The sequence below is a fragment of the Zonotrichia leucophrys genome, chromosome 2 (assembly GCF_028769735.1).
Source record: "Zonotrichia leucophrys gambelii isolate GWCS_2022_RI chromosome 2, RI_Zleu_2.0, whole genome shotgun sequence".
Lineage (NCBI taxonomy): Eukaryota > Metazoa > Chordata > Aves > Passeriformes > Passerellidae > Zonotrichia > Zonotrichia leucophrys.
In genome coordinates, this window is record NC_088171.1 from 31,705,407 (window position 1) to 31,716,216 (window position 10,810).

Below are 10,810 nucleotides of genomic sequence, written 5' to 3' on the forward strand. Positions count from 1 at the left end.
GGATGGACATCTTCAAACAGTTGGGCATTGACTAGATCTGCCTTTGGCTGTCGTTTCTCTAAGTGGGTTATTGCCTGCTGGGAAATGGCTGATATGGCTGGCAATCACTCTTGTGGAGATAAAATATCTTATCTATAGCATATTATAAAAAGAAACTACTAAAATATTATAATATAATATATATACTATATATTAAAAATGTATAATGTATACTTACTGAAATAAATATATTACTGAAAGACATGTGTTCAATTAGCTCCCTGGCCTTATATCTGCAGAAATAAGGAACTTGCTGTAGATGCCTGGTGCTGACTGTGGTGCTCCTCTCCAGCTCCACTGGTGCTTGAAGGCATAGTTTCAATAGCAGAGACATCATGACCTGTGGAGCTCTGGCTGTTTGTTGGTCCAATGCTGAAACCCTCCTGTGTGTTTCCAGCCAGTGAGTGAAGTGTGCTCAGATAGTGGATTAAATAATATGGTAACGTGACCTTTCTCATAGAAACAAGAGGTGATGTTGCCACAGAAACAAGGGAGGAAAGCAGCCTGTGCCACTGCAAGCGCAGTAAGGCTTTTCTGCAGCACTGTGAATGCTTCTGATGAATGATGCTAACAAATGAGATGGATGCACAGGTTGTAAATGGGGTAAATGAGGTGTCTCTTGTCAATCTGTCTGGGCTATTTTGCAGTTTATATTCTGAGAAACTTCCAGCTACCTTTTACTCTGGTGTTTTAAAATGTCAGGAAAGATGGGAATTAAGGATCCACAGGGGATTGCCTCCAGAAAAGTCAGATGCTATTTATTTTAAGAGTAGAAAATGTCTTTTTGTCATCCTGTTTTATGACTCCTATACTTCTTCCAGATACTGCAAAAGACAAAATAATCTTTTGGTTCTACTAATAGTAGCCTGCTCTGTCTTTTCAGTGTTCTTCATATCCTGAGCCCTGTTACAAAAATAATTGTGAAGACATTTATAAATGAAATGAAGAACATTGAGGCATTTATACTTTAATCCATTCTTGCACAGTCCTATTCCTATATATATATATATATTTTTTTTTTTTAATGGAAAATTGTTAATCGTTTTGGCCTGGAAAAGAAGTCTGAGATCTGAGGAGTTTGCCATTCAAGAGAGGTCCAAAGTAACAATCTGTTTGAAAGAAAGATAGCTAATTGTATCTCCTAGGTTGTTTTCAAGCCCCTGTACTGCAATCTGATTTTTACAAGTGAATATCAGGAGGACTGACACTTGAGAAGTATTAAAAACAAGGATAAATAATTCATTTAAGGGATTTTTTTATTTTATCTACAGAGTTTAGCAGGTAGATTATTATCAACTGTGTTCAGAGTAACACATTAATCTTGGGGATTTTTGTCTGTATTTTCTTCTGCAGTTAAACATGCTTTTGAATTGTTGGACTGGAAAAGTTGAAGCCTTTGCCCCATATGTAATAGAAATAAGAGACAATTCTTTTTGAAGTTAAAAATGTGCTTAGTTTTACTCTCCTAAGCGTATGCTTTTGTTTTGGATCAAATATGAACTTGCTTGGATAATAGCAAAACAATTGTTTTTGTTGTATTTCCTTTCTATGAGGATGAAAAAAAAAAATCTCAAATCTGATAGGGATTCTGTTTTCACATTGCAAGCCAAAGAGGCTGAGTAATCATTACAGCATTTTCTGTTTATCCAGTTTATTTTCAGGAACCACTGAGATTCCTTTTCCAAGAATACGATAACTCAAAGATAAGCTTTTAATTATTTTAATCAGTGTTTTGTACATGAAAATCTGCTGAAATGCTGAAGAAATCATTTCTAAATCTCTGCTTAAGAATGAGAATTAAAAAAATGACATCAGTGTAAAACAATTCTAGATTTATCATTTTTCTGCTGCCCTTCTCAGGTAGTGTATACTACTTCAGAAAGTCTGTAATATAATTGATCTTCTTAGAGGAGCTGAGCCTCTGACTATCAATAGCAGCACTATCTACCTTTGGGAAAATAAAGGGTAGGAGTCATTACTTTGAGTGGATACTGAAGAGCTTGACTGTCAATTTTTGCATTTGGGCAGAGAAGCTCTTCGTGCTCAAGCAAATGCACCTTCAGTAGATTACATAATCTCCAATATGCTGTGCCTTATCTTGAAAACTGTTAGAGTGTCCCTCACCACTCAATGTGTCATTGCTAGGTATCACTTGATGCCTGAATCGTCATTGAATGTCAAGGATAAAATAAGGTAGTATAAATTTAGGCAATTGCCAAGTTGTCCTAATTGGAAGAGAAAATTTTCTGTTCTTGTTCAACTTCCGGCTGAGTTCATGGTTTGGTTTAGTTTGTCACACTCTCATTTACCTGGTTCAACTGCGTACCATCACATCCACCCCCCTCTATGTAAAATTCCCAAGATTTCAGAAGTCATGGTAATAGTAAAAAAACTGAAACCAACCAACCAACCAACCAATAAACACCATTTCCCCTGCCTCCCCTCAAAAAAACCCACCTCCTACCCCCAAACCAAAACCAACCAATGACAAAACCCCAAAACAACCAATCACCCAACAACCAAAGCAAAACAAAACACGCGTGTTAGGGACTCTTCTGTGAGAAACAATTTTAATGTTCACTACACTGGTGAAAGTAGGAAAAAAAATAAACAAGGTGTGGACAAAATCCTGCTCTCAGATCAGATTCTCTTTTCATTTACCCAAATCACTTAAGAGCATGAGAAATTTCTCTGCTTAGGTGGTGATGGAGGAAGCTAAACAGCTGAACAGCTAAACCTGGGAGAAACTACAACAAGCCAACAGCAAAATTCAAGGCCTGCAGCTGGCTGTGCTAGTCAGCAGTTCCCAGAGCAGAGCTTCTTTTCATGCTCCTCTGTGCAGAAAATCATTCTTGCTTCATTCCAACAGAAGAGGGCCTCCCAGTGTCACCTTGAGCGAGGCAGTGGATGCTGCTGAGAAATCAGAATGGGAGCTTGGATGCTCTCAGGATGGGCAAAATATGCTTTTGCTGTGCAGGTGTGGTTCAGATGGCAGGATGTTAAGTCCTCTTGAGGCAGTCTGAGTTTTTAAGTGCTCAGTTCTTTAGCAGGTTACTGATTTATGGTAAAAATTTTGAGCTCTGGATTAGGAGAAGTGTTTCCTCTGGAAAGCCAAAGCTCCCCCTTTCTCCACAACTAGCCAAATATTTAAATAAACTTTGGATTCCACTCTGAGAGCAAGGCACATAAGATATCAGGCTTGCAAGGCCTTGTTTGCAGCTCCCCAAAGCTGATAAACATCAGAATCTAATGCCTTTTAGTGCTGGACTCACCAGTAGGATTTAACATTACACAGTCCTGAACTGAGCTTACTCTCACTTTGAGTTCATGTTCACATCTGCATTGGAGGATTGAAATGCAGACCTTTTGTCAAACAGGAGTTCACCAGCACAGCCAGGCTCGAGTGGAGCTCCAGAGCAGTGGTTTGAGGGCCTTGTGTGCCTTGGAGTGCTCCCAGCTTCTCCTTGGCTGGATGAGCCGGGTGTGGTGTCCCTCCAGGGCAGCACGCTGGTGGCAGCCAGGCTGGCCAGCTGGAGGCAGCTACAAACCATGCAGGCCACAGGGTCCAGCACACTTAAGCCCATGCTGAGGCCTGTTCCTAATTTTTTGCTGATGAGCTGTCCAAAAAGTTAAGTAATCCAGCTAAACCAGTACTGAGCTCTTTCTCAGTAAGTAGTGTCACTTCTGCAGTGACCCCCAGTGCCATCAGTGGGGCAGTCAGTGTGGCACTTGAGGTTGTCATTTGGAAAAATACACTGGGTTGTTCTTTTCTTTTTTTTTTTTTTCAATCTTGATTTTATTTTTATTCTGTTTTTGTTCTGTGTCTCAGAACAGAAGGCATGATGCCCACATTAGTGTTGCAAATTTTTGGACCATCTCTACGGATACTTGCAGACAGGAGAAACTGAGCAGATCTCCCTGACAGCCCCCTCACTGCTGGGCTGTGTGCATCCCAGCAAAAAGGACAGTTTGGGGTGTCTTTGTTTTCTTCACTTTTTTGCTAGTTTTCAATTCAGCAGAATGATGAAAAAAAGTTCTCCTGTAATTTTCCACCACAAATGCATCTCAATGAACCTATGGGTTCTTCTAACATACAGTATAATTTTCCTGGCAAGTCACTGCTATTTCATACTTTTTATTTATTTATTTACCTTTACTGGACATGTATATTTTTAATTATGCCTGTGCAATCTCATTATGTTGGATGAGGTGTCTCACGCAGGTTTATAGATTGAGAGTAAACTTTTTGGTTGTCACACACTTTCAGTAGGAAATAATACATATGTTTATATGGAAAAGGATTTATAGTTCTTAGATTTATAAAGAGAACCCGAGTCTGCCAAGTTATGAAATTTTATTTGCAAATAAATGTTCTACTTAAGTGTTCTTAAGATATCAATATAAACACTGGGAATGTAAATGCCAAATGTAAATGCTTTGAGTGCCATCAAAGAAGGAGATTTTAAATTAAATTCTTAGTTCCCAAAAAAATGTGTTGTTTTGACAGAATGTCCTCTCTTTGCCAGTAAGCTGGGGGGTATCTGTAATGTTTTCATTCTTTGATATAACCAATATATATCATGGAAGTCCCCAGAATGTGCATTTACTGGAAATCAAAAGTAAATGCTTCCAAACAAGCCATGCGGTGTTCAAACATTAACCTTTTAGGGGAGATTAAGAGAGTGTATTTGAGGAAAACATTAAAAGGAGTAATCTTAAAGGCTTGCAGGTATTGCAGACTATAAATGTAGGTGTTGTGAGGGGAAAGGATGGTGCAGTCTATCTCGTGTGCAGGCAAGGCAGCTGTGATTGCACTGACTGATGGAAATGGGCATTTTTCACTATTGGGTGCTAATGGAAAGGTGGGGAGAAAGTAGCAAAAATCCCTATGTTTGTTCCTTTCCTTTTCTTGTCCTTCAGTAAATCTGTACCTATAAAATTCATTTATTCTGATTGATCACTTTTGTGCCTGCACATCCACTTACTATTTTTTGCAGTGTTCAGGGCAATGCAGGTTAAGGCCCTGATTATTCTCATACTGACACCACTACAAAAATAGGTGCTAATCATTGGACTTGTCTGAGTGTTAGTCTGCCATTACAAAAAAAACCCTTATTTGAGACAGTTGTTCAGGTGTAACTTTAAACATAAATCTTGGTCCAATTACTCTCAGTGGAAGCAGTTTCTTAAGCATACCTTTAAATATAGTCCTCAAAAGAGACATTAAATTAGGATTTGAGAAGCTGAACCCCCAGGCACATGAACATACTGACTTCTCTTCATAAAATACAAGCATTTATTTTCAAATATTCTTCAATTTTTTTTCTGCTTGTGCGATTTTCAAACCAAATATTGAATATAATACTATAGAGCACTGGGAGGTCACAAGTGTATGACATAAAAAAATAAATTGAACACACAAAAAAATTGTTACAATGAAAGTGAAGAATATAAAGATATATTGAACAAGACTACATTAGTGGTATTTTTTTGTTTTGGTTTGATTTTGGATTTGTTTGGGGTTTTTTTAATTGAGTGTTGTGTTTTGGGTTTTTTCTATCTGCCATGGAAGGCATGATGTGTCACTATGTCAATAAACCCTTAAGTCCTTTTTCTCAGAGGTTTTTTCCCCCAAATTTTCCAGTATTACAACAGAGATGCAACTGGCTCCTTTGTACATACACAATCCCAAAACTGCAGCCATAGAATTACCACAGAATTAAGACTGTTGCAACATTTTCTTGAAAGACAAATTGCAACAAATTAATATTTGTGTAAGCTGTTTTATTCGATGCTCATTCTGGCTCCATTACTGGCCAAGACACTGCTGTGACTCAAGTACATAGCACAGACTCTGAAAAAGCTAACGTGTCCTAAGAGGGGGGAGAAAGGTCGTTCCCTCTTGAGCAAACCATTTAGCATAAGGGAAGCATCTTTCCTTTGACAGATGGGAATGCAATCCCTGTGAAGTCCTTCAGCCTTGTTTGATGGCTGGTTTTGAAAGCTAGAGAGAGCAGAGGTCTGTGTGTGCCGAGGTAGGTGTGGCTTTGAGGCAGTGAAGGTGTCCTGTGCCACACACCGTGCTCCTGTACGTGACCCACAGTGTGCAGGGGCACTGCATTCCTGTGTGTGGGTGCTTCTGTCTTCGTGTTTGTCAGCCCCACCTCCCAGCATATGGCTGAGGAGCTCAGGTCAGGGGTGCCCCAGTAATTCAGCTTGCTCTGCATCTGGGTTCTGCAGAATTCCTTACAGCACATTTTAAAATCCTAGGTGTATATGTATCAGTGTTAAACTTGCCAGCCTGCAACAAAGTCACACAAGATATCTGTCTATCTATTGATGGAAATCAGAGAAGGAGACAGATTCTAAAATATAAAGTAATTCCTTATATTCTTCATTACTCCTATAGGCAAAATAGGCTGTTTGTCTGACAAGAAACTGGGGAGAAACAGCTAAGACTGTATGGAATTTTATTCCATTTTATTTTCCTTGTAGGATCAAGACTAGCAAAGCAGTCAAGGAGAGATGAGAACACTGACACCAATGTATCTTTGGTAAGGCAGGGATGAATGGGATAAGAAATTAAAGATACTGACATAATTCCTATGCACAGGACAGAAAGATTAAGTTTACATGGGAGAGTTTTAAAGGGTTTAGAAGAGAAGTTATGTATGTATGTATGTGTATGTGTATATGTGTATGTACATGTACATGTACACCTACATGTATATGGTCTTGAAATCTGCCCCACAGTGAGGGATTTTAAGAAGCTAACTCAAGAGAAGGTTAAAAATTTACTTGATTCCAGTTTGTCCCAGGCTCTTTAATTTAGCATACAATAGCATAGTGAGAGCCAGTGCCTGGGAAATCTGCATAGAAACTAATTACTTTAAAGGAGGAAAGTTTATGATCATTGGAATAAGGGAAGTGATAGATTACATGTTTTGATGGAAAAGTGCATGTTGCTTTCAAAGATGTTATATGATTTATAAAAGGATTGTCAGATTAAGTATCCTGTCTTGTGCTACACAAAAGGAAAAGTTAATCATAAAATCCATTCAGGTATTTCTTCAGAAATATCTAAATTTACAAACTCAACAGTTTTATTCATAGTTTTATACTTTTTTAATTTTTAGACATAAAATAGAAACAAAATTTATTGCATAGGTATGATCATGCAGAATCCCATGCCTTTTAGATCCAGAACCCTTGGACCATTTCAAGATTTCTGATATTTATACTTACACTGCCACCATAGTGTAAGTATAAATATTAACCTACTGTTCTTCACGTGTAATAGTTAAAAAAGCAGCTCTGACACACACTTTTCCAGGGTGCTACACAGTTAGTAAATTATTTCTCAAAAATACTAGCTGTCAACATTCCTGGAGTTTATTCGTGGATTTAGGGTGGAAGACAGCAATGATATCAGTGATGTAGCAAACCACAGGAATTTAATAGTGTCAGTCTGCATGTCTGGACTTCATGGTAAATCATGGATCAAATTTGCTTTGTTTGCAATCTCACTTTAAAATGAAGGCAATGATTGTTGTTTCCTTTCTCTGAACAAGAAAGGTAAGAATTGATTCAATGTTAAACACTTCAAAGGATTCAGCAGCATTTAAACAGAAGGGAAGAGATAAGGGTAGATACAAGACACAGTCTTCTAGCTTGAACCAGCATGAAGTGGGAGGGAGAGAAAATAGGGTTCACATAATGATGTGGGAGAGGAGCTGAACAAGTTTGTGGTCCTGGTAACATAATTTGATTCGTCTCACACTAGCTACTAGTCATGGGATTCAGGAAAGAGGGTAGGAAATCCTCATGCTTCTTAGATATTTTTAAATGTATGTATGATTTCCTAAGGTTGTAAAAGGAAGTTGTGTTGACTCCTATACCTGGTTCATATCAGCAGAATTATACGCAGCTTTTCAGTTCTGTTTATGGTGCTCCTTCATCCCTGCCTTCCTGGCATGTTGCCATTGCACATTATGCCAGTTCATGTAAACAGCTATTTTCAATATGCAGATGAAGTCATTTTTAATTAATGTACGTGATCAACCTGTTCAAAATGCCATAATTGCATGTATTTTTAGAAAGACACATTTTGTAGTTTATGGCAGGATTTTAAATGCATTTCAGAGAGATCTCTAGGAAACCAAAACAAAACAAACCTTCGACAGGTTATGAAGCAAAACTGGAATGATGTGGAAGTCGCTATAGCAGCCTGCTGTGACTTGTGGTTAAAGAACATAAAAGAAGCAAATCAAATGCAATGTAAGGGGAAAAACCAACAGACCTTCCACTTCTGTATGTGCTGGGAGCTCATTTAAGGGGACCACAGAGCAATAGTGAGGGTGCTCTGCACAGCTAATTGTTGGTTCTCTGGCAGAAGTGGGTGTGTGTATGTGATGTGTCTTCAGTGTTTCTTGGACTGTTTTGATGAGACGTGGCAAGAGAGACCCTGGTGCAGCCCTCTGGACTTTCTGCTCCAAGTCAAAGCTACTTCTTCCTGTAGCAGAACAACAATTTCATAGCCAAGCAAGTCTCTCCAGGCACACACCTTCTGCTAAAATCCCAGCTACTGATTAATCTCACCCAGTTCCTTTTTTTCCCTTCAAAACACCACGTAGCATTCTCATAATGTTGTAATTAGGAGTAAAAAGCCTTTCTAAGCAAGCTTCTCAAGGTCATTTAGAGCTCCTTAGGCTGGTGATACTAAATTACGATGGGTTTAGCATCTTTACTCCAATCAAATTATGTTTTACCAAAAATATTCTGCTATTGTCTTCCGTTTTTTTTCCTGCCCCCTGGCAACTCTGTCTGGTTAGCCCTTGTACAAGTTCTAAAAATATTCCTCAAAATCTGTCTCCAGATGCATGTAAAACAGCTTTGGTTGTACATACTGATTGTTGATTGTGGAGATTTACGGTGAAGCTAAAGATGTCACTTTGAAAAGGAAAGGAAAACTAGATAGAACCATTTTAGGCAGGAAGATTATGCAGAAATATCTACAATGATATGGTAGACTAATACTAGTCTGCTTTTAGATATTTTCAAGCATTTAATTATAAAAGGTTCCTTTTAACTCCGTAACCTGCCTAGGACTGCGATCTGAAAGGATTAAAAATGGCTTAAACCATGAGACTCTCATTTTGCTGCATCTTTAAAATCACACTGTCAGGGAAATTTTTTGCTATAAGCATGACTATTTGTGATTATGTATATCAATTTCCTTGATATATATCCATTACCTATTGAATGTGGCCTGCCTCACTGTCCTTCATACCTCTCCAGACCATTTGAAGGGAAATTCATATGTCCTAATACAAAAAATATATTTTGAAGATTGTGCAAGACAGATTTAAAACATATTATACCCACTGTTCTGCACAGTTTGTAATAAGCACTGCTGATTGTTGTAAATTCAAAATGTGTGTGTTTCTCATCAGCTGAGGTTCAGTGAAATGCTAAGTATAGCATAAAATATAGCCTAAGGTATTATAACATGCATCAAGGACTTACCAGCTAAGTCCTCTGCACAAAGTTCAGTAAATAAGTTCCTTCAGGAAGAATGTTACTTGACCTAGTAAATAACAGCTGAATATCTCAGAGAGAATCTAAGCCAGCATCTGATTTTACAGCAGCATGAATCAGACAACTGTGTCAACAGCAATACATGTTTCATCCTATTTAGATTGAAAAGGACTTGGGTGCCCAGCCTCCAAGCTATTGGTGTAGTTACACTGGCTGGTCGCATTCTGAAAAGTGAAAGTTTTGTTTTTCATGCAGTTGGGTAAGTGGAATGAGTGTCCTTTCATCTATGCCAGTAACAAAAACACACAGAGAATGTTTCCATTACAGTTGAATTCTGTATGCAATTATGGAACAAAACCATTAAACACAGTGAAACTTTTCCCAGAATTCCCCTACCACATACGCATATTGTGGTAATTTACTCTGAATTCTGATCCTCTTTTTATGTCTCAAGTAGGAGTACTCTGTCACATTTGTTCCCAAGTCTTTTTATTTCCAGATTTGCATTTCCAAGGCTTTTATTTGTGTAGGGACTAGCCAGTTTTTCTACATTTTACAAGCTTGGCACCAAAAGAAGGAAAAAACCTCTATCAATTGAATTTGGGGCCCAGATCTCTTCTTTCTCCTTCAAGCACCTCTGTAAGCAGACATGATGTGGTGGTATTTCATAATTCACAGCAGGGCTTCAAACACTGTGAGCTTAGAGGATGTATCCTCCTTTCCTTTCTAAAGTAGGAGGAAGTGTCTGTTGTACTGCACTATTGAGTTGGATAGAGAAGAATTACCTATTTCCCTGCACTATCCCATACTCTCATTAATATGCCAGGAAATTAGGTGTTTGTGATAAATAACTGGGTGGTGTTGTGGACAGTAGTTTCATGTCATTCCTGAGCAGATTCTGAACTGCAACTCCAAACTGCTCCAGGATCTGAAGCTACCATTCCTAGTCCTGAGATTTCACAAGAGATTCTGGTGAACTATGATATTATAGTTGTGATGAACCTCAGCCAGGCAGTTCCAAGGTGGATTTTTGAGTAATATTTTAATTTAGTCTTGATTTTATAAGGCCCTTGTTTTTTTTTCTGAGTCAACGAGGGAAGGAAAGTTACAAAACCACCTCCCCAGGTTGTATGTTCAATGTGCATTTTTCGATATATGTGAATCTCTGCATCCGTTTCTACCATGGTCCTGCCTTGGCAGGCTGTGTCCAGAGTTGCAGCAAAAATGCTCCCAT